We start from the raw sequence: 23148 nt of genomic DNA, 5'->3' as shown, positions 1-23148 counted from the left end.
GGCAGAGAGGCAGGCAGAGAGAGAGAAGGAAGCAGGCCCCCTGCTGAGCAGAGAGCCCGATGTGGGGCTTGATCCCAGGATTCTGGGATCATGACCTGAGCTGAGGCAGAGACTTTAACGCACTGAGCCACCCAGGCACCCCAAGATACACAATATTTTAATGCAACATTTTCTAAGTCCAAGTTAATCCCCCAAAATCCATGTTGAACAAAGTAACAACTTTTTAAATAAAGACAAGATCAATGTTACTGATTTTTCCTTTTGCTTCAGACTTCGGCATGGCTCAGCATGGCGTGGCCTGATTACTGACCCTGGTTTATTTGAAATGTTGAAATTTTATCAACTTTTTGCATTGATTTCAGCTTTTAGGAGTCCATTCTGTTAAACTGTTATTTGATTACCGAGTATTTTGCCCTCCCCCGTCCCCGCCTTAAATTCTGCACCCAATGCAAATCCCTCCCTGGCCTCTCACCCTGTCCTTGCCAGCTTTAGGGAGCGTGAAGGGAGCCTGATGCTGGACGGGGGCCAGCCTGCCCAGCCAGGCATTCTGGGCCTTCAGGGACTTTGGGGTCACAGAGTGGGCATGTCCAATTTTTAGCGCTTTGCATGAGGTGTTTGGATTAAAGGCCCTGGTATTTCTTTAATAAGAAAAACAGGCTGTAGCCATTAAAAATTTAGTCCTACAAATAGCTCCTAGGAACTCCTCTCTGAGGTGCTGTAGTTATTTAATCATAGTAAATTTGGGTCAAATTCTCTCCTGGGGCTTCCAGCACCTGCTTCTATACCCCTGAGGAATGTGTCACTAGGACCATGCTATTTGCTCAAAATCCCCCTGCCTTTGGCTCCCCTGGCCCGCTGGCTCACAGGGAGATAAAACACCTTAGCCTCATTACTCAGATGGCTAATTGCGAACTGATTTAATTAAAGTATACAGATATTTCCCCAAGTTAGTTACATTTCATATCACTCCATTAGGAGTAATTGGCTGGAATGAGAAGCTATGGAAAGGGAGGCTGGCCAGGTGGGTTGGGAGCAGGGAGCCCCCTGGTCTGTGGAAGGCTTGCTGCCTATGGGGATGCTCCAAAGGCGTGCCTGGAGGGACAGGGTCACTGAGACACACCTCCCCGCAGCAGCCTACTGGGGACATCCCTGGGTCATTTTAACCACAGGCACCAGACTGCTTACAGTCTGGGCCGGGAACCTGGGTTTCAAGCCCATTCCATACCTATGAGCTCTGTAACCTGGAGCAGTCCCCTCACTTTGTTGAGCCTCGGTTCCTTACCCTGTAAAATGGGAGGAATAGTAATGCCTGCCTGGAATGGTTGGCACCAGATGAAATGGAACAGGCTTGGAAAGCCTTTAGCATAGTACCTACCACACAGTTAATGCTTAACAAATAATATTATTATTATTTGGGCCCAGGAGTGTGGTTAGGGAACGAAGCAGTATGGACAGGAGAGGAAGTATCTATCTCAAAGAGTCAGAAACCTTGGGGTCTGGTCTCAGGTATGCCCCCTCATTTCCTGTGTAATCTTGGGCAGGTTGCTTCTTTCCCTGGGCCTTAGTTTACTCTTCTGGCCAATTAAGAAAAGGAGATAGAGACTAGATCCATTCTCCCCTTCTTCCTTACTAGCACAGTCCTGATTGGAGCAGCCATGACCAGTTAAAACATCCATGTTTCCCAACCTCCCTTCTAGATAGGGCCAGCCCCATGAATTCTGGTCAATGAAGTGAAAGCCAAAGTTGTACCCTTCTTGGGTGGGGTTCCCAAGAAGTCTCCTTTAAAAGGGGCCAACTCAGTTGGCCAGCACCCTTCCCCTTCTTCCTTCTTTCTCCCACCCAGAATGGGATCCTGATGGTTGGAGCTCTGGTAACTATCTTGTGACCAAGAGGTAACGTTGAGTGTAGAAGCCCCTTGCAGAGCCACCTGGCCAAGCAGAAAAAATAAAAGATGCCAGAGACTCTGATAATATCTTGGAGTTGTTGCCCCAGCCATGGCCACCCTGGATTTCACAGTACCTAAGAAAAAAATAGATATGATCTTTTGTTTTATTTTTTTGTTTGTTTGGTTTTTGTTAAGCCTTAGCCTTTTGGGGTCTTGATGACTTGCTGCCAAACATTATCCCTAACTGATACAGGGTTTCCCTGCTCTGTCTGAATACTAAAGCTTGATCTCCGAGCTAATTAGTACTGCCTCCCATCCTCTTTCTGCACCAGAAGGGGGATCCTTCGGCCAGCAGCAATGTCCCTTCACCCCAATCCCGACTCCAACCCCAATCTGCCTACCCACTTTAGGATCCTCACTACACAGCCAAGATCCCCACATTTCCAGCCCATACATCTCTTCTCACAGAGAGATCAGGTCCCCAGTCTACGGACTTTCAAGCCCCGATAGAGCCAGTCCATTTGCTCACTGCGATGGCAGGAGCAGCTAGCCTGGGGACAGGTGACAGCTCTGGTGTACTGGAAATTGCAACAATTCACTGCTGAAATAACTGGTGTTAAGCACTGCTCTGTCCCTTACTGGTTGTGTGACTGCTGGACACTGAATGTGTCTCCCCCAAATTCATATGTTGAAACCTAATGCCCCATGGGTGGGGATTAGGAGGTGGAGACTTGGGGAGGTGATTAGGTCATGAGGGTGGGGCCCTCATGAAAGGGATTAGTGCCCTCATACAAGAGGTCCAGCAGAGCTCCCTTGCTGCTTCTGCCTTATGAGGTTACAATGAAAAGATAGCTGTCTATGAGGAGGCAGGTCTCACTAGACACTGAATCTGCCAGTGCCTTGAGCTTGGACTTTTCAGCCTCCAAAATGGTAAGAAATGAATTTGTGTGGTTTCTAAGCTCCAAAGCCCAGGGTCTTTTGTTATAGCTGTACAGCAGCCCAAATGGACTAAGACAGGGACCTTTGGAAAGTCTCTAAGTTTTTCTGGACCTTGGTTTTCTCCTCTATAAAGTGGGCATAATAATAGCACACCATTTTCTAGGGGATGGGATGACGAAATGACACATGTGCAGGAGGCACTAAAAATTACACAGTAATAGTACGCTGGTCAGAACTTTTATTGTCAGAGACCATTTCTCAAGCCAACCCACAAGTCTTTCCTGAGCCAACCCTGCAGGCATGGTGAGAGGTATATCCCCCAAACCGCACATGCCACTGTCCTCCATTTTAGGAAATGGAGGAAAACGGATGTTCAGAGAGATTAAGTAACTTGTGTAAGTCTGCACAAAGAGTGGAGGTGCTGTGTTTTCAGTCCAGCTGTCTGAGTCCAAAAACTTCCATGGTCTCGCCACATAGGGGTGAAACACTGTGGCCAAACCCAGCCACACCTGATTTTTAAAGATACAGTCTTCTGGGACCACAGACGCACTCATTTGCGTACCTCTTGTCTCTGGCTGCTTCTGCACTCCAGTGGCACAGTTGAGGAGTTGTGTGGCTCACAAAACTCAAAATACTTCCCTACCTGGGCCTTTTCAGATAAAGTTCTCTGAAGACTTTTCTATATCGTCCTGTTTGCCCATCGTCTGGTCACTAGTGACCTGGGCCTGACGCTGCAGGCCCTGATGATGGAGAGACAAGCCCCATGGGAGTCTGGCTACTTCCCAGGTTACCAGTGAGGCTGGCTGGTCCCAATTCATAGATGAGACCTCCCCAGGTCCCCGACAGATTTGTGGCAGAAATGGACCAAAATCCCATGTGACACCTCGCTCTGTCCCCATACCCACCACCTGGGAGCTCTGCAGGCTCCATGAGAGGGCCCTGGGACCCACCTCACACAATGAGGACACAACAAGGAGAAATGGATAGAGGACACGGAGGGAATCCATCTCCCTCTCCTGGTGTCTCTTTCCATCCCCTCTACCAATTCTCTCTTGTCAGAAAGTCGGGGCAAGGAGAGGTGCCTGGGTAGCTCAGTCACTTAAGTGTCTGCCTTCAGCTCAGGTCGAGATCCCAGGGTCCTGGGATGGAGCCCCACATCTACTCCTTGCTCAGTGGGGAGCCTGCTTTTCCCTCTGCCCGCCACTCCCTCTGCCCATGTTCTCCCTCTCTCTTTTGCTCACTCTCTCTCAAGTAAATAAACAAAATGTTAAAAAAAAAAATCAAGTCAGTGCAAATTGCACCCCCTCTCCACTCCCTCCTCCAACCACAGACATCACCTCCACTCAAAAGACAAGCTGGGTGTTGGCTCTGTGCTCTGCACGGACACCTAAGCCACCAGCCTCTGCCCTTCCTCGGCCTCCCAACCTGCGGCCCCTTCCAGATAGGGTCAAGGTCCTGGGCCATCCACCTTGCTCACCACACAAACCCCCAGAGCCCTTCCTGGCCCCTCTGCCCTCCCACCCCCGACCTCGCTGGTGTGTTTACTTAAGGCTGAATTCTATATCTGGAAGTTCATTAATTTTTTTCTTGTGGGTGCCAAAATGCGGATCATTTGTGCTTATCCTCAACTAAATAAGTCAGGTCATAAGAGGTAATGCCATGGGTAGTGGAATGTAAACAAACACATTCTACCTCAATAAACATGCTAATTTCCAGCTATAATATTCACAAGTAAAAGATCCATCACGCCGACCCTATTTGGCAAAGGCAGCGGGCCTCATCCGTCAACGAGGGAGGCTCCCGCCAGTTCTCTGCGGGAGGGAAATAGTACAACTTAACTTGCTTGATGACGCCCTCGGGGGGAAACATGAGCCTCATAAATGAGTCTGGAAATGTGATAAAAGGATAATCTTGCATAAATGAGCCTATATCATCATTACCTGCACCGACCAAGGCCAGGCGCAGGATTTGAGTGATGGAGTCACATTTCATATAAATTAAGGCCGAGGAGTTGGTGCACCAGACCAGCGGGAGCTCTCTGTCCTTGCTGTGTCCCACTGCCCACCCTCGCCCGAGGCTGCCACATGGGAGGCATGGAGGGCCAAGCGCAGGTTTCAGTGCTGGCCAGGACTGGCGTGTTGGGGTGGGAAGGGCAAGGACTACTCAGGCCCTACCCGAACACAACTACACCCTTGACAGGTGGCAACATCACGGCGGGTCTTGAGCCTTCCTCCCACCTCACAGAAAAATTAAGGAATCCATTATTTTATTTGCTCAATGGAGTGGACATCAAGGCCAAGGCAATGAGAAAGGCACTTGGAAAATCAAAATAAGACGAAGCCCTCACTTACAAGAATTCGCTCTGGGCTCAGTGAGCCTGCTCGGTCTGTGGTCAAGTGTGGAGAGAGCTTAGAGGATGGAAGGACCCAGGTGCCGGGTAAGGCAGGGAAGGTCAGACCCACAGTACCTGAAGGACAGCGGGACACTCTCAGTGAGTGGTAAAGAGCCAGGCCCATCCTCCTGTCACTGCTCCTCCCCAGAGCCCACGGGGACACTGGCCCTGGCTCATCAGATGTCTGCAGAACTCTGATGAGTTCCTCTGCTCTACCTGGTCTTTTAGCCAAAGACAGAAAGACAGGAGACAAATCCACAGAACACGTGCGCCATCTCAGAAAGGGATCTTTGCCCCTCTCCCCCTGCGAGCTGGTGGAGGTGACCTCCACCTGGTGACCCAGGTCCCCTCCACAAGCGGCTGAGGCACGCATCCCCCACTGCTGGGAGTGTTGGCAGCCACCGCTCACAGCCAGCCTCCTCTGCAGGGAATTGTCCTTGGCCAAACCTCCCACCTCCTGGGAGGTGATCCCCGCCTGTCCCTCTGATGTCAGACAAGGGGACTCAGAGGTACAGAGGCTGGACTCCATGACTGATGGCCTTGTCAGGGCTCCTGCCCTGAGGTGAGTTCTTGCTCTGATCCGTCAGGCTGAGGCTGGACTCCAGCTGAGATTACATCCCTGTTGCCCCATCCTGTTCCCCTCCCTCCCTTCCCCCAAGAACATGGCCCTCGCCCCTGAGGCTAGGATGGAAGGCTCCGCTTCTAGGTAGCCTGACTGAGGCGCTCCATCTTCCCTCAGAGGCAGACTTGGACGCAGCCCACCACAAGGCAGTGAAGGGGGGGCAATATCCTGGTTGTGATGAACATCCTGGAGGGGGCCTCGGGAGGTCAGGGACCTTCTCTGGGCTTGGTCCTGCATCCTCCAGGTGGGTGAGGCAGGAGGGGGCTTCTAGGCAGAGGGAACAGCATGTCCTTTCATTCCCAAGCACTTTGTGGATCGCTTCACAACAAATAGAAGCAAATAGACAGCAAGCCTGTCCCACGGAAAGGGCCTGCTTTGGAAGCCCCCAGAACCACCACCAGGGAGGAGGGGTGGCCAGGCCCAGTAAACGCTTGTTGTAGGAATGGGTGAATATGCACAAGCGAGCGAATAAAATCATGCTGAAAGTTCCTCCGGTATTTTCTCCATCTGACATTTTCCCTGTGGTGCCTGTTCCCTCGCTAGACTAGAAAATCCTTTACAACAGGGGCTGGGGCTGGACATGAGGAGCTACCCCTAGCTCTGCTTTTCACACAGAGTGGATGCTCGGGGAATATTTATTCCATGGCCTTGAACTGTTGGCCTGAGAGGAGAAAGGGGTCATGAAGAGCAGAGGGTGTTCAGCAGCATAAAGACCTTCATTCATTCATGCATGCATTCATTCACCAAGCAACTTTGTCATGAGATAGGAAAATCCACGAATCAGAGATAGGGTAGAGGGGAAATTATTGTGCATCTACGGCCTGCAGAAATTGTACTAGGTGCTTTCATAGGCTGCACTTAAATTTCACGATAACCTGGAATTATTACTGCCCATTTTACAGATGGTGAAACCAAGCAGGAGTAGATGTATCACTGATATCTAGGTGTACCCAGGTCCAGAGCCCATGGTCTTTCCCTCCTCTCTCCCTCCCTTCATCCCCATGGGAGGATATTCTAAAATCAAAGTTACAGAAGTCTGGAATGGGTTAACCAGATCTTTCTGGAAGCAGAAGATCTGGAAAGACCTCTGGGCATCTCTTTCAGCAGAGAATCATCCGACTCAGGCTACCTGGGTCCACGGAGCCCCGATGGGCAGCAGATCCCCCCAACCACCACCTCCCAGGCCAAGGCCAGCTTTCCTGGGGTGCACACAAACACCTGTAACAGAAAGACATCCTTCCAGGGATTGCATGATTCAGAACTGGCTTTAGGGTTAATTTTTTTTAAGGGGAAAAAAAGAAAGGTATAAACACTGCTGAAAAACTGAGCTGACAAGCTCAGGGGAAACCCGAGCCACAGAAGTCTTAGTCAAAAGCGCTGGCTGAGAAATTGCTGGGCGCTGCCAAGCCCAGGGAAGGGAAGCTTGCACATTCCCGGGCTGCGTGTTTCAAATACTTTCCGCGGTTTCGCCAGTGGAGGGCCAGGAGAGAGGAATCTGTCATTACCAACTTGGGTCTGCAAAACAGCTTGGCTGGCAGGCAGCAGTGAAATCGCAGGAGGCAGGAGGTGGAAAACCTGACTCATGAGCTTCGGGGACGGAGGGAATGTGCGGGAGGGAGGGGGCGAGACGCAACCGACCGCAGACCCGAAGGGCAGGCGCGGATCCTTTGACTCATAAAGCATTCTTGCCGGCTAACCACCGTGACTGCCCCTTCCCGGTGGGGTGAGAGCCGCATGCAGTTTCCCAAACGTTCTTCACCAGCACAGACATTTGTGGAGCACCTACTACGTACCAGGCACTACACTGAATATCCAACAGGACAACCCATGGAAGTCAGCAGAGGAGGCACAATATGCCCAGTTTCCAAATGAGAAAACAGAGTCAGAAAGGCCAAGGAATTGCCCCGATTCTCCATGCCAAGATGGCCAAAGCATCAGTTGAGCTTTGGTATGCTGAGGTCCTGCTGAGTGTGGGGCACTGGGTCGAGGACGGGTACAAAGATGGAGGCGATAAGGCTTTTTCCGGGAAGGGCTCAAAGCCTTCTAGAGAAGAGCCATCTGGTGTTTTTTCAAGATACATTTCCATGTGCTACCAAAATTTTCTTATTACCCCATGTGTGGAAGGAGGGGCAAGGATGATCTGGAGACCTGGCAACATGGGGGGTGGAGGGAAAGGCAAGTGATGGCAGAAAGAGCCCTAGGGGACGAGCCCTGAGGCTTGGCTTCTCTGTTCAGCCTGCTGCTGATGTGCTATGTGACCCAGAGGAAGTCACTTCGGTCCCTCTGGTTTTGATTTCTAAAGAGGATGCTCTCCGTGCCTGGCCAACCTTCCTATTGAAAGTACTGTTCACTACACACCATTGCCTTCATCCCAACGGCTTCTTATTGCCAGACTCCATCACTCGGCCTGAAGACCTTCTCGGGCTGCAGGAGGATGGCACACCCAACGTGGGATAGGCCAGAAGAGGGGGCACTCTGGCCCTCAGAAACAGCCCTCAACAAAACAGTGACAGGAGTGGGGGGTGTGAAGACTGGCCTTCCTGTCCCCTTGAACAGGACAGCTCTGAAGGCGCGTGTTCACAGCCTCTCCAGTGGCATGGAGCCCCAGCTGCCCCCAGGGGTCCTCTGCCCGTCAAGCACCCCTTCCTTCCACCTCTCACATCCCTACCGCTGCTTCCTGAGACCACCTCCGAAATGAAGAACTTGCACTCAAATCCTGTTCCAGGCTCCACTCCTGGGAGGAGCCAAACTAAAACACGTTCCTTGATTGTAAAGGAGGACTCCAGCCCAGAAGAGTCGCACCCACCATCTGCAACAACCACATTATGGTGCAGAAGGGGCAACTGAGGTCCCCAGGGAGAAGCTGCTGTCCCACTGGTGTGACTTTCACCCTCTTCCCCAGATCTCCAGAAAGCAGCCTGCTGAGCCTCACTGGCCCCACCTCCAGCCAGGGGCAAGACCTAGGAGTTGTGACCCAGAGTCGGGGAGAGCACAGAAGCGGGGGCACCGATGCGGGGATTCTCCCAGGCAAATAAACCCCCACAGACCCCTACCCACAGCCTATGCTGTTCCTTAGGGTGCCCCAAGGGGAAGGGCCCTGTGGAGAAAACCAGAGAGGGGGTGGCAGTAACAGGGCCCAAGGGCCATGGCCCCTTCCCTGGGCTCCTGGTCCTGGCTGCTGCCAACCTCACCAGCCCTCCCTCCCCCTGCTTCCACTCTGTCCCATGTACCCAATTAAACCACACAGATGCCCTCTGCCCTCCTATGTTCCCTTCAGCCCTCATATGTTCCCTTCAGCTAGAATGTGCTTCCCTCCCTTCCCACCAGCAAACTCCTCTTCTTCAAAGCAGACCAGCCTTCTCCAATTCTATGTAGCCTTCTTGAACATACACCCTGTTCTGGCCACCAGGAGTCCCCTGCTCATTCCCTTCCATGGGATCTGGAACACCCTCCACCACCGCAACCAGAACGTGGTCTACGGGGAACCACTGCTGATGAGTCTGTGTTATGTCTCCCCAAAGGTCTCTGAGGGCAGGGCTCAGGCTCATTTTCTTTTTATGCTCAGATCTTCAGAGCACTAACAGCTCTACAAATGCGTGCTACATGACTAAGAGTAGGAAAATCACTCCAAGCTTGTGGAGACCCCAGAATCGCCCATTTCCCCCAGCTACTAGGAGCCTGATGGGGTCACCAAAGGCCAGGGAGTTGGGACCACCAATCAGAGCCTAAGAGAGTCAATTAGGCCACCATGGCATAGATTCTATTCATAACTAGAGACACACATTGAAGTCACCCTATAACAGGTTCCTTCTTGGGACAGTTCTATGCAAGTACAGTGGTTTTCAAAGCTTTTCTAGCTGTGGAATTCAAACAAAACCCTCCCTAGAAGTCCAGCAGGTAAACAGCTGCCCTGAAGAGGGGAGTATTTGTGGATAGAGTCTTCTCAACAACCCCTGATCCTTGAGGCAAATCACTCTGAGAGCACCCTGGGACGCCCCGGAGCTGTTTAGAAGCCACTGGCCACGTGGGGAGAGCTGGGTCCCACTCTGCTACTCCCAGGCTGAGCAGCCCTGGGCCAGTCACTGCACTGGGCCTCAATTTTCTCAACCCCATGATGGAGAAGACAGTGTCTCCCTCACAGGACTGCTGAGAGGCTCAAAGCTGATAACCAGGGTAGTTTTACACTCCTTATAGTCTTACATAAAATTTGCTGTTAGGGGGCCCTAACACGAGAAATCTCATGTCATTTTGAAATAGGCGTTCTGAGAGGCGCTGGGCCCTGGTCTGGAGAACAGACACATGGCTGTGAGACTCGTGGTTGCCTTTTTTTCTTGGGGCTTTAGGCCCCCGCATGCTCACGGGGCGCCTCTTTGCCCCAGACCTCATTACCCAGCCAGCTGGGGCCCTCGCACAGGCATTGTTTCTCATCCCTGGGTATGGAGCTGGAACACGTGAGCATGGAAAATTCCTCCCCTTGCTGCCTCACCAGCCAAACCCCAGTCCCAGCCTGGGATGTGGACCCCTAAAGGGAAATGGAGGCAGAGTGTTCTGGCTCCAGGAATCAGCTGATGGAACCTTGTTAATTACTATGTAAATTACTTTAATAGCCTGGATCCCCCCCAGACAATTGTTCAGGGGTTTGAGACTCTAGACTGGGGAGACGGGGTCTCAGGTGAGGGGAAAGAGCAGCCTTTCCTTGGCCCAAAGAGCTCCCACGTATGGTTTCCACTGGGCGGGAGTAGAGGCACAGATGGACAGATGGAGAACCGCAGGGGAGGATGACCTCACGTCTGACCATGGCCCAGGACGATCCTGAGAATGACACTGGCAGATAGGAATCCAGTCCATCCTTGAAGGTTGGCACTAAAAAGGCCCCCAGATGACCTCTGATCCACCCTCATGCCCTCTCTGCATCCACAGAGAACAGAAGCCCAGAGCAGGTGAGTGACTGGTCCAAAGGCAAACCTCAAGGTGATGGCCAGCCAGGGGCTGGAATGCCAGTCTCCCATCCCCAGCCCAGGGCTTCTCCAACTGGTACCTGTGGATGAGCTGGACCTGGGTGTCTTGCCTGAAACATCACAGAGCGAGACTTTCCCATAAAGTCTCAAAATAAATAAGGGAGGCATTCTCTCGATTTTAAGCTCTACATGTAGGTTTTTTTTTAAAGATACACTATCCCAAAGACATGATAGGTAGTTACATTTTCTTCCATAAATGTGCTCTTGTACCATGGAACGACGTATGTCCAAGTGTCACAGCATTCTAGGAAGGGCACCACGACTTTAAGGTTTTCTGACTGGAAGAAAACCCTCCTTCCTGAAGCACTTCTTTTTTCATCTCAATTTTCCAGATAAGGGAAGAGACACAGAGAGATGCTAATGACTACTGCTGGACCAGCACTCTTTCCCCACAGGGGCCCTTTGTTAGGAGTCTGTGTAAACCAGGAGTGAGTAAGTGCCAGGAAGGGAGGTGGAGGTGGGGAACGGGGCTCTTGCCAGAAGATGGATTTGACAAGCTCCCTGACCTCTCTCCTGGCTGTCTGCAGGCACACTACTCCCTCCCACAGCACAGGCTGAGTTTCAGACCATAGGTCTGCTGGCTAGACAAACGCTAGGCTGGAGTGGTTCCTTTGTAACAAGGTTGGCTCTGTTGCTACTTGCTACCTGTGTGACCTGAGGCCTGAGGCATCATCTCTTTGACTCTTTCTTTCCTCATCTGAAAAAGGAGAATAAGAAATTTGCCTCACAGGCTGGTTGAAAGCATGAAATAAGACGGTGCTGTGTATCTGGTGTGGCGCCCAGCACTCACCTTCTCCCTTTTTGTCTCCATCTCTCTCTCTCCCCAAGATGTTGATGTAAATATTTTTAAGTTAGGGCCAGGCACAGGGGACTGGGCTGTGTCGCTAGGTAAATGCAGTAGGCCATCAAAGCTCCCCCTGGCATCCAGTGCCTTCCGAGCACCCCCAAGGGCACTGTATTCAAACAGATGCTCTCAGCGCCCAGCAAGGCCAAAAGCCCAAAGCATCTCCCTCATGTGTCCTGCAGGCCCAGCTCTGCCCTAGGCTTGGTACTGGCTGTCAGCATCCCCTCTGCCCATCCCCAAGTCTCCCATCACCACCCCCAACTCCAGAGGTTTCCCACTGCCCCAGAACCTGGTTTCCTTGGTTCTCAACACCTCCGTGGAGGTGCTTCTGCCTCCTGTCCTCTTGATGGACGTTTCACTGATGCCTCAGCCTCGGGTTCTAGGTTCTGAGTACTTCCTGGAGTCTGCTGGAAGGAAAAGGTAGGCCCATCTGAGACTTATCTCTGCCCTTGGGAAGGGAGGAATAACACTGTCCCCACTTCGACCATGTGCGGGGAAATGCATGGGGACTATGAAGCTCTTCAGCAGCAGAGATGGTTAACGTTTATGACAGGTATAAAGGTACACATATGGATGTCGGTGCATAGCATATGCCAGACTCTCCTAGAAGTGTCTGATGACCCCCTGCTGGGGCTACTGTCTCCTCCTCCCTTCTTCACCTCAGAGACCATTTCCTTGGAGAAACACTTTTCCCTCCACTTCTCAAAGGGGACGGTTATGGACTGTTCGCCTGCCTATCCCTGCACTTGGCTGAGCTCTAGGAAGGGAGGGCCGTGTCTCATTTACCGGGCTCTGAACTAGTTTTGGCAGCATTAGTAAGAGAATCCAACCAAAGCTATTTAATCAAAAGGGGAATCTGCTGGAAGGCTATGAATGTGCTTTAGGAGGGGCCCAAGGAGATGCAGCTGGCCTCAGGAAGGGCCAAAATCTGAAATGGGTCACCCTCCACACTTCCCCTTCCTCTCTTACCCCTTTCTCCTCCTCTTCTCCATTAGGATTTTCTTCTTCTGTGGTCTTTTTTTTTTTTCCCCTTAAGATTTATTTATTTGAGAGAGTGTGTGTTAGCAGAGGGAGGGGCAAAGAGAATGAATCTCAAGCAGACTCCCTGCTGAGCCCACCTGGGGCTTGATCTTAGGATCCTGAGATCAGAACAGGCCAAAATCAAGAGTCCCAGGCTTCATCAACTAAGCCACCCCGGTGCCCGTTCATTAGGGTTCTTTTTTTTTTTTTTAATTTTATTTATTTATTTGACAGAAATAGCAAGAGAGGGAACACAAGCATGGGGAGAGGGAGAAGCAGGCTTCCCGCTGAGCAAGGAGCCCAACGTGGGACTCAATGCCAGGACCCTGGGATCACGACCTGAGCCAAATGCAAATGCTTAATGACTCAGCCACCCAGATGCCCCCATTAGGATTTTCTAATTAAAGTTTTTGGGTCAGCCCCTAAAGTGTTAGAAATACCATTGTCCAAGTGAGAATCGGTTCACTGTGCACAATTTTAAAGTAAGTGGTCAAAAGCTGCTTGAATAAACCTAAGGCCCTCGCCTTAAGCCCTACCCCACATAGAGGTTGTGAAATAGGGGAAATCAGAAGTTTAGGAACTGGTCTATGGGGTGTGTGTCCATACCGCCAAACCCAAGAAATGATAATGGCTGCTAACCTTAAAAATCAAACTGCCAGTTAGTTTACCAGAAGACGATGGGTTTATTCGGGCATAGCAGAGAACTGCAATCGGAAACAGTTAACCGTGGCAATCCTACAGGTACAGCTACAGACCAACTAGGAGGAATACCCTTTTATAGAGGCAGGGGTGGGGTTGAAAGGTTGTAAACAAAGAGCCCATTGGAGTAGACTGGGAGTTGAAGTATAGCGGCTTCTCATTGGCTGAGCAAGACAGTCTCTCTTTGGCAGGGCTCTGGGGAGGCAAGGAAAGCCTTTCTCCCTACCACTGGGGTAGTAAAATTGCATCCACCTGCATGCTCCCTGGCTTCCTGTTGGATTTTCAATCGGCTATGAGTGGTAAGACTTGCGAGCTCCGCCTGCCCGACCTCCTGACTCCATTTTAGTGAGCTTCTCCTTAAGAATGTTCACGAAACGAACACTGATGGAGCGCAGATGGCGTGCCAGGCCCCTTGCTAAGCACTATGCGTCAGTGATCGCATCAAACCCTCCCAACAGACATCTGAGGGAGGTTCTATTAAGTAACCCCCATTTTACAGATGAGAACACTGAGGCACGGAAAGGTTAAGTTTCTTGCCTGGGAAGTTTTGGAGTGTGGATTCAAGCCACTGCCCGACTCCCAAGCCTCACGTTATAACGCGTCCTGTGTCAGCCCGTGGCTGTGGCACACGTCATCCTTGTGTGTGTTAAGCACTACTAGGACAGTGCTGACGTTGGTGTGCACTTGCCTGGATCCTCGGGGCTGTTACACGCTCGTGTGTGTGTGCAGGAGACCGAAGAGGGAGGCCGCGTCACACTTGAGCACACTTTTGGGTCTGGCTCCTTCATCTCCCATGCAGTGCTGGTGAAACTTTACCCAGCCGCTGCTCTTTGGTGACCATTTTTCTTAATGAAAAATTCAGCGAGCGGAGGAAAGGTTGCCGAGCACTGGGGAGCCCTGCACGCTTGGCGGCTTCAGCAGATGAAGCCCTAGGGAGAGGGGCAGGGCCCACAGCACTCACTATACCCATGTCAGGGGGTTCCTTGAGTGAACCGCAGCCACAGAACAGGAAGCAGTAGGGGCTCCGAAAGACCCCGGACTGGGTGGCAGCTCCCTTCCCTTGGCCTTCACCACCCATCAGGCAGGCTCCCCCCAGCCTTGTTTCTAGGCGCCTCCTCCATACTAATTAGTTCCAGAGCTGCATTCTAAACGCCCTCTCCATTCTGATCACAGCCCTGCTCCACAGACCTCCATGGCTCCCTTCTACCCTAAACATCAAATCCCATGCCTGTGCTTTGCTTTCCTCCAGCACCCAGGCCCAACATGCCTTTATAGAAAATCCTTCGAGGTAGGTGCCAGGGCCGGCACAGTGTGAGGGCATCTCTCCCCTCACACTGGTGGTCCAGCCTGTCCTGCTTTCCCGCATATGCTCAGCTGTCCTTGTCTCAGGAGGGGGATAGCCATGACCTCTCAGAACGGAACTACAGGTGCTGCAGGAAATTCAACTCAGATTCGGCAATAGTTCTGAGCACCAGCTCAGTGCTGTACCCTTCCGCCTCCCTCCTGTCACCCAGCCTCACAGCACCTGTTCTGAAAGCACCTCACTGTCCCAGAGTCTGATGTGCTGAAGTCACAGAGCCAGGGAATAGTGGAAAAAGAGCAGTGACAATGACCATGGACTGAGGACCTACTGTGTGGCAAGCCTCATAGTAGGGCCTCTTTCTCTTACTTTGTTAACCCTTGGGTCAACCCAAAGAGGTCAGTCCCAGTTTTCACTGATTCCATAATTACTCATTCACCTGCTCAATGAAATGTCTTGAACCCCCCAATCAATACTCCTTGTCTTTCAGGATCGTTTATAGACATGCGCAATGTGGCAAAAAATTTGAGTGCCCCTATTCCCACGTTCCCAGATGAAGTTCAACAAGGTGACACCCTGCTTTATAGTCTCACACTGCAAACAAGTGGCCTTTCTGCAGTCTATTTAGAGCCACACTTTTCAAATTTTTGTGTTTTTTACTGGGGATTTCACTATTTAAGTTGGCCCGAAATTTAGTGTTGAAGTTCTGTCAAGTGTTGTTCTAGGTGCAAAAAGGCTACCGTGTGCCTTCCAGAGAAAATCAGCATATCAGATGAGCGTCCTTTTGTTAATGAATCCATCATTTATATTAAATAAGCTGTCTAAACAGTAACCCACATAAAACAAGGCTACACATTGATCAACTGACGAAAATGCAACCAGAGGCTTGCAGAAAACTAACGCTGTATTTTCCCTAGAATAAGGGTTCAGTTTTTGCTGGTTTGGTGTTCCCAGCTGCTTTCAAGAACATGGCTACCACAAATAATGACTATCTTTGTCCTTTGCCAGTGAAGAAACTATTGGCTCAGAGAGGCTAAGTCACCCATCTGAGCTTCCACAGCTAGTGAGGGGCAGGCCATTCTGAGAGGAGTCACACTTCAGTGCCCCCCTCCACCTGGTTCCTTCGTGAGGTGTGGGGCTGGGACATGCTGGTGGCCTGGGACATTAAGTGCGGGGTGGGGGCCAAGGGGAGGCCGATTTCGTATTAAGTAACATTATCTAATGTTCTTTTTCATTTATGACCCAAGCCTCATGATTAGATACAAGTGAAAGCCTGGGTCTGGTGCAAGTCAGTCCTTACCACCTGTCAAATCCTCCGCTAATTCCCCCTTTTAATAAAGAAAACAACTGTCAGGTGCAGAGTAGGTAGCAAGGAGGAGGGTCTGCCTAGAATTTAAGTAACAATTATCTTTATACTTGCCTTCAAATAGAATACTTGCCATCAATATTTTATGTAATCATTTGAAAGATGTGGGGAGAGAGAGCGCACAAGCAGGCATGAGGGGCACAGGGAGAGGGAGAAGTCGGCTCCCCGCTGAGCAGAGAGCCCGAAGTGAGACTCGATCCCAGGACCCTGGGATCATGACCTGAGCCGAAGATAGACGCTTAGCGGACTAAGCCAATCCAGGCTCCCATAAATAATGGCTCTTATTAGTAGTTTTTAATTTTCAACAAAGTGATAGAAAGTTTCTTTTCAAATAGATTCAGTTAAGTAAAGATGTGAATCAAGAGGGGGGAGCCTGGATGGCTCAGTGGGTTAAGCCTCTGCCTTCGGCTCAGGTCATGATCTCAGGGTCCTGGGATTGAGCCCTGCATCAGGCTCTCTGCTCAGCAAGGAGCCAGTTTCCCGCCACCCCCTCCCCCGCCTGCCTCTCTGCCTACTTATGATCTCTCTCTGTCATATAAATAAATAAAATTAGAAAAAAAAAAGAAAGAAAAGGAAAAAGAAAAAGATGTGAATCAAGAAAAACGTTGAGTAAATAAGTTCAAGAAAAATCCCGAAGGTGACGTGCAGTGGTTTCTGAATGAACCAGAAACCAAGAAGGTAATATATGAATGATTACTGTTTCGGGGGTGCTGGCAACATTCTATTTCTTGATCTTGATGCCATATACACAACGTGCATGAAGACTTTTAATGGTGTTTAAACCATAGGGGCTTCAACCAGCAACAAATTTATTATTTTACAGTTCTGGAGGTAAGAAGTCCAAAACAGGTCAGAAGGGCTGTGTCCTTCTGGAGGCCAGAAGAGAATCTGTTTCCCAGTCTTTTCCAGCTCCCAGAGGCTGCCTGCACTCCTGGGCTTGGGGCCTCGTCTCCTATCTTCAGAGTCAACACCAAATCTCTCTCCTGCCTCCTTCTTTCATTTATAAAGAGGCCTGTGATTATACTGGGCCCACCTGCAAAATGCCGGCGACTCTCCCCATCTCAAAATCCTTCAGCACATTTGCAAAGTCTCCTTTGGCCGTGAAAGGTAACATTGTCACAGATTTTGCAATTAGGATGTGCGTGTCTGTTGGGGTCTTTCTTCCTCCTACCTCCTGTGGTTAGTGTGAGTGCATGGAAGCACAGGCAGGGAGAGTGACAGCATGTGGGTGTGTGTGCCCAGAAGCATGTATGTGCCCAGAAGCATGGGTGTGTATGGGGAAGGGCGTATACAGACCCTGCAGGGCTGGGTACCAGTAGCTACGGCTCCCCCTGGCTCATAGTATTCCAGCACAGCCAAGCAACAGCTGCCATCCACCCCCATTCCTGAGAAGCCTCTCTCTGAGGCCCAGCTGCAGCCAGTGAGGTGGCCACTTCCCTCCCAGCGGGGATCAGGGTAGAGGCGAGGGCTGGGGAATCCCATGATGGAGAAGGGCAGTGCTGGCATACCCTCCCATCCATGTCTTCCCAGGGTTGGCCTAGGTGGGGAAGGTGGCCCCGGACCCCCCCTCAGCAATCACCCCCATTCAACTGCTCTTTAAGGAGCTCCTCCTCCCACAGACCTAGGGCAGGGTCATGGTGTCTATTCACAGCAAGTTATTTGGTCACATTTCTGGGCACCATCGCCGTCCCCAGCCTAGTTTGGCTGAGGTTGAGGGTTTTACACACTGCAAACCCATCTGCCTTTATAACTGCACCATTTATTTTCAAAACCGAGGTGCCCCTTGAAACAGTTTGTTAGTCATTGCAAAACACAGTAGCAGCAAGCTATCACTGATGGGCTGCCTACCTTCCTCATCAGGGTTCTACACCCTTCACACACATTATGCCCCTTAACCCTCGCACGGACCCCACGAGGGAGGCATTTTACAGGTCAGGAATCCAAAGCTCACAAAGGTTAAGAGGCTTGCCCAAGATTCTGAAGCAAGTGATCGTGGGAGCTGGGAGCTGGGGGCAGGCCCCAGGGGTCACCCATACTGCCTTGTTTCTGGGAAGGGCATGCCTGGGGACCCATTCCTTGGCTTAGGCTAGGCCTTCCTCGAAGTTCTCCTCCAAAGCTCCCCATGCCCTGGGGAGGGGAGGAAAATAGCCCAGGTCTGGAGCTGTGCTTCCATCCGTTTAGCCCCAGAACTCTTGTTGACAGGCATCCCAGGCCATGGGCCCAGGGCCTTGGAGAGGGAGCCAGCCTGAAGGACTGGTCTCCAGCCATCCTTCAAGAATAGGAACTAAATCTCAGGCTAGAGACTTTTACACCTAATTTCCCTTCCTCAAAAACAAAGAAATCAACATATAAACTATAATTGCCAAAGTGTCTAAAATGCTCCAGTCCAAACGCTCCCACAAAAACCTCACAATGAGGGTTACGTCAAAAAGACACAGGAGCCAACTGAAAGAGCTTCAAAAGGGCAGAGCTGGGACAGTTTAAGCAACAAAATAAAAAAGTATCAGATTATAACCCGACGTATAAAATACATATCCATGGGGCCATGGTGCTATAAATCAATGCTTGAATGAATAAATAAATGCGGGAGACGAGACAAATCACCGGTGTGAAAGAATTCCAAATAACTCATGCAGATGCTCTGGGCTCAGGAAAGAAGGGCACAGGCCCCTAGCCTTCAGTGGAGGTTATACCTAATGGCTTCCCCCCAGAAGGCATGGTGGAGAAACCGTGAGAAGAGTAGCATACCCGTGGAGACAGCTGACGGGATCAAGGCCAACATGAACAGTGTATGCTGATAAGTATGATGAGAAAGACGCTTGACCTCTGGTCTTCCTCCCCAAAACTCATAACCCTGGTCTAAGCTTGAGAAAAACAGCAAAGTCCAGGAGAGGCGTACCTGACCAGTAATCCCCCAAACTGTCAAGGTCGTCGAAAACAAGAAGGCTGAAAAGCTGTCACTGCCAAGAAGAGCCTAAGGAGACTTCACAACTAAATTTAGTGCGACAGCTTGGAGGAGATCCTGGAAAAGAAAAAAGAAGGCCAAAGTGAAGGAAATGTGAATGAAGCAGGGTCTTTAATTAATAAGAATGCACCAATATTGGTTCATTAATGATAACAAATATACCACACGAGTGTATGATGTCAGTATGGGGTGGAGCTGGGTGAGGAGGTACATGGAAGGTCTCTGTACCATCTTTGCAATTTTTCAGCCAATATAAAGCTATTCTCACGTTGAAAATTTATTTTTAAGAAACATTAAATTGTTATTTCATATATACATTAAATTGTTAGCAACTTACAGTATTTATTATCTGAGCATTAAAGTAACAAAAAGAAGAACTTTGGTATATATGCACATACTTCAATCAATTTCTTAGGCACATCTGTTTCTAATATCATGTTACTGGTATTTTTCTAAAGAATATGTGTTGTTGTTTTTTTTTAAATATGGTCTCCTACACAGGCAGCAACCTCTTCGACCTCAATCGCAGCAAATTCTTCCTAGAAACATTGCCAAAAGCAAGGGAAGCAAGGGCAAAAATGAACTATTGGGACTTCATCAAGATCAAAAGCTTTTGCACAGCAAAGGAAACAGTCAATAAAACCAAAAGACAACTGACAGAATGGGAGAAGATATTTGCAAATGACGTAAAAGGGCTAGTATTCAAAATCTATAAAGAACTCATCAAACTCACCACCCAAAGAACAAATAATCCAATCAAGAAATGGGCAGAGGACATGAACAGACATTTCTGCAAAGAAGACATCCAGATAGCCAACAGACACAGGAAAAACTGCTCCACATCACTTGGCATCAGGGAAATACAAATCAAAACCACAAAGAGATACAACCTCACACCAATCAGAATGGCTAAAATTAACAAGTCAGGAAATGACAGATGCTGGCGAGGATGCAGAGAAAGGGGAACCCTCTACACTGTTGGTGGGAATGCACGCTGGTGCAACCACTCTGGAAAAGAGCATGGAGGTTTCCCCAAAAGTCGAAAATAGAGCTACCCTATGACCCAGCAATCGCACTACTGGGTATTTACCCTAAAGATACAAATGTAGTGATCTGAAGGGGCATGTGCACCTGAATGTTTATAGCAGCAATGTCCACAATAGCCAAACTATGGAAAGAACCTAGATGTCCATCAACAGATGAATGGATAAAGAAGATATGGTATAGATATACAATGGAATACTATGCAGCTATCAAAAGAAATGAAATCTTACCATTTGCAAAGACCTGGATGGAACTAGAGGATATTATGCTGAGCCAAGTAACTCAATCAGAGAAAGACAATTATCATATGAGTTCCCTGATATGAGGAATTTGAGAGGCAAAATGGGGGGGTTGGGAGGTAGGGAAGGAAAAAATGAAACAAGATGGAATTGGGAGGGAGACAAACCATAAGAAAACTCTTAATTTCATAAAACAAACTGAGGGTTGCTGGGCGGTAGGAGGGTAGGGATAGGGTGGTTGGGTTATGGACATTGGGGAAGGTATATGCTATGTTGAGTGCTGTGAAGTGTGTAAGCCTGACGATTCACAGACTTGTACTCCTGGGGCAAATAACACATTATATGTTAATTTTTTAAAAATCTATTCATAAAATATATATATATATGTATATATATATATATATATATATATGGTCTCCCTTTTCCTCTCTCAAAGAATTGCTATAATCATCTTCAAGATTATATTTTTGGATTAGTAAAATGGGAATTGCTGATCTGCTTTGAAGATTCTTCTCTGTAGATCACAATATTTTTTTAATTTAAATTTTAGTTAACATAGAGTATAATATTGGTTTCTGGGGTAGAAGTCAATGATTCATCACTTACATATAACACTCAGTGCTCATCACAAGTGCCCTCCTTAATGCCCATCAGCCACCTAGCTCAGCCCCCACCCACCTCCCCTCCAGCAACCTTCAGTGGCCTGTATACCTTTCTCCTTTTTTGCTTTTCCCCCTTTCTATATGTTCATCTGTTTCCTTTCTTAAATTCCACATATGAGGGGCGTCAGGGTGGCTCAGTGGGTTAAAGCCTCTGCTTTCGGCTCAGGTCATGATCCTGGAATCGAGCCCCGCATCGGGATCTCTGCTCAACAGGGAGCCTGCTTTCCTTCCTCTCTCTCTCTGCCTGCCTCTCTGTCTACTTGTGATCTCTGTCTGTCAAATAAATTTAAAAAAAAAATTCCACATATAAGTGAGATTATATGGTATTTTCTTTCTTTCTCTTTCTTATTTTTCACTTAGCATAATACACTCTAGCTCCATCCATATTGTTGTAAATGGTAAGAGTTCATTCTTTTTTATGGCTGCATAATATTCCACTATATACACACATACCGCAACTTTTTTATGCATTCATTAGTCGATGGACATTTGGGCTCTTTCTATAGTTTGGCTATTGTTGAAATCACAATATTTTTAATAAGAATACTCTTCAGTAAGAATATAGTTTCTCTGCAGATGCCTAGGAAGCTCTGAGCAAATTTTGTCAACTGAAGGATATTTTCACTTCTAATTTCTTTAGATAGGAATGGTCAACTATTTAAGCCCAAATATTTTCACAGGTAGTGTCTTTTTAACCTTCATTTAAAATATCTTTCTTTAACAAATATGATGAGAAGATAAAACTCACCACATAACTTGACTTTGTAATTCTTTTTAATATTTTGCCAATCGCAGATGCCGCAAAATGTCAGCCCTTCCGTCTTCCCTGCAGTTCAAGCACAAAATATAAATTTGCCCAATTAAAAATAGGCACTCCATCAAAACATTCTTCCCACAAGTCAAAGAAAAACTACTGAATTCCTAATTTAAATCTTGGCCACCATTTAAGGTCCCATCAGCTAATTTATTCAACAACTCTCTCGCTTTGGAGGGATAAATGTAAATGTTTTCTAGTGTGAAATCACTGAAATTTGCTCAGGGCTTTGTTTATAATACCTAAAATTTGATACAAGTTTTAAAAGTTACAGAGTTTTTTGGCACACTTGTGGAACATTGTGATTAAAGACTTTGTTTCTTCTGAACACAATTTAGAGGACTCACAAAATTCCACTGTAAACACTTAAAATGACTTACAAGGTAATTCTCCAAAGGTTCAAACATTAAAAAATCTGACTGAGGGCAAACAGCAAAAACAAAACCAAAACATCTTGCTTTCCAGTGCTGTACCAAATCATACTGGATGACTGAGATAAAAGGAAAAATCGATAATCCTGATCCTGTCTATTCAAAATGTTGATATTTTTTCACATGGATTTTTACATTAATTCTGATTTTTAAAATACTATTTGTTGGGGCACCTGGGTGGCTCAGTGGATTAAGCTTCTGCCTTCAGCTCAGGTCATGATCTCAGGGTCCTGGGATGGAGCTGCACAGCAGGCTCTCTGCTCAGCAGGGATCCTGCTTCCCCCCGCCTGCTGTTCTGCCTACTTGTAATCTCTCTCTGTCTCTCTGTCAAATAAATAAATAAAATCTTTTTAAAAATATACTATTTGTCTTGACTACTATATTTTTTGGAGACACCCCCCTTGAACTTTGCCCCAGAGATGGACACCTTCCTCCCCTACCCCTAGTTCTGGCCCTGCTACCATATTGAAACATGTTTTCTATTAAATATCATCTTTGCCACAAAAAATGTTGTAATTACTCTCCATGCATGTGTGTACATACAAATAAGTACAATATCTATTTCAATTGATATACCATTACAGCTTGTTTTATCTCTATTTTCAAATATGTGCACCAGCACCAATTCCGAGTTCATTTCTGCTCCATGAATTTCCTAATTGGATGTGAATATTGTTTTTACCATGCTGCTGTGTTCTACTAAAATTTATGTCCGTGTTTGCCAGCACAAATAACCCTCTCTTCCATATTAAACTTTGTAAACAAATGTGGAAGACTATTGACAACAATGTGAGATGTTTTGCCTTCACCAGAATGAACTCACAAAAACTTCCTCTGATTCCATTATTGACATAAGCTGAATTTCTTTATAAAGCACTCAGTGATCTTGACTTAAAACTGCTAAAGGC

The 23148-nt window shown here is 48.4% G+C and overlaps 1 long non-coding RNA gene across 1 annotated transcript in view; it reads right to left on the bottom strand.

The window, feature by feature from the left end:
- The window catches only part of LOC101678268, a 48002-nt gene extending 25626 nt beyond the window's left edge, over nt 1-22376 (bottom strand). The window contains exons 1-3 of the long non-coding RNA XR_199902.3: nt 21744-22376; nt 18985-19107; nt 11990-12104 (exon numbers count right to left, since the gene is read on the bottom strand). This is a non-coding gene — a long non-coding RNA (uncharacterized LOC101678268). The remainder of the gene's footprint in view (nt 1-11989; nt 12105-18984; nt 19108-21743) is intronic.
- Nucleotides 22377-23148: the final 772 nt, after the last annotated feature.

This window comes from Mustela putorius, unplaced genomic scaffold (assembly GCF_011764305.1).
Source record: "Mustela putorius furo isolate JIRA1106 unplaced genomic scaffold, ASM1176430v1.1 tig00003896_pilon_pilon_pilon, whole genome shotgun sequence".
NCBI classification, from domain to species: Eukaryota; Metazoa; Chordata; class Mammalia; order Carnivora; family Mustelidae; genus Mustela; species Mustela putorius.
The sequence above is the reverse complement of the archived record's forward strand: the minus strand, read 5'-3'. Positions and strand labels throughout refer to the sequence as shown.